Here is a 1,652-nt window from a genome sequence, read left to right on the forward strand (position 1 = left end):
TCTCTCACTACCCTCCCTCTTTGTGTCTCTCTCACTACACTCCCTCTCTGTGAGTCTCTCTCGCTACACTCCCTCTCTGTGAGAGTCTCTCGCTACCCTCCCTGTCTGTGAGTCTCTCTCGTTGCACCCATCTCTCTCTCTGGCTCTATCACTTGTTTTCTCTGTGACTCTCTCTATCTTTCAGCACCAGGTTTATTATCACCAGCATGTGTCATGAAATTTGTTAACTTAGCAGCAGCGGCTCAATGATAATGTAGAAAGAAAAAATAAATAAGTAAATCAACTACAGTAAATTAAAAATAGTGCAAAACAGAAATAATATATATTTTAAAAGTGAGGTAGTGTTCATGGGTTCAATGTCCATTTAGGAATCTGATGGCAGAGGGGAAGAAGCTGTTCCTGAATCGCTGAGTGTGTGCCTCATTCCTTATGACCATCTCTCACCCTCTCTGTGACTCACTCTGACTCTCTTTCTCCCTGTGACACCCTCTCTGAGACTTTCTCCTCTCTCTGTCTCTCTCACTCACTCTCTCACTCTCCCTCTCTCTCTCACTCACTCCCTCTCACTCTCTCTCTCTCTCTTGCTCTCTCACTCTGTCTCTGCCTCTCTCTCTCTGTCTCTCTCTCTCACTCTCCCTCACTCTCTCTCTCTGTCTCTCCCTCACTCTCTCACTCTCTCTCTCACTCTCTCTCTCTGTCTCTCTCTCTCTCTATCTCTCTGTCTCACTCTCTCTATCTCTCTGTCTCACTCTCTCTGTCTCTGTCTCTGTCTCTCTGTCTCTCTGTCCCTCTCTCTCTTTCTCTCACTCTCTCTTTCTCTCTGTCTCTCTCTCTCTCTCTCTGTCTCTCTCTCTCTCTCTCCCTCTCTCTCTCTCTCTCTCTCTCACTCTCTCTCTCTATCCCGCTCTCTCGGGACCAGCAGCAGCGGGTTGAGGTGAGAGCAGCAGCTCACTGATGGGTGGGGTTGAGGAGAGAGTATAACTTTGCCCAGGCAGATCGTTGCTTTTTGCTGGTCTGCTACAAAGCCCCAACCTGGGAGAGGGAGCAGGGAGAAAGGAGGGGTGAGAGGATGAGGGAGGAGAGAGGGATGAATGAAGACGGAGGGAGCGGAAAGGAGATAGCGAGTGACAAAGAGAGGGGTTGGCGACAGAGGGGGAAGAGGGGGTGGGGGAGGTAGAAAGGGTGAGAAGGAGTAGAGAGGTGGGAGGGAGAGAGGCAGAGATGGGGAAAGAGGTAGAATGAGAGAGAGAGGGATAGGGAGAGAGGGAGTGGGAAAAGGAGGGGAGAGGAGGAATGAGAGAGAGGGAGGGAGGGGTAGGGTAGAGAAAGGGTGGGGAGAAGAGAGAAACACAGAAGGAATGACAGAGGGAGGGTAAGGGAGAGAGAGGGAGAAAAGGGAGAGTAGGAATGAGAGAAAGAGAGAAAGAAGGGGAGAGGAGGAATGAGAGAGGAGAGAGAGAAGGGGAGGGAGGGATGGAGGGGAGAGACTGTGTGGGGAAAAGAGAGGGAGAGAGGAGGATTGAGAGAGAAGGGGAGGGAGGGATAGAGGGGAGAGAGTGTGAGGAAAAGAGGGGAGAGAGGAGGATTGAGAGAGAAGGGGGAGGGAGGGATAGAGGGAAGAGAGAGGGAGGGATGTCTCGACTCCTCCCCTG

The sequence above is a fragment of the Mobula birostris genome, chromosome 10, assembly GCF_030028105.1.
Source record: "Mobula birostris isolate sMobBir1 chromosome 10, sMobBir1.hap1, whole genome shotgun sequence".
In the NCBI taxonomy this organism is placed as follows: domain Eukaryota; kingdom Metazoa; phylum Chordata; class Chondrichthyes; order Myliobatiformes; family Myliobatidae; genus Mobula; species Mobula birostris.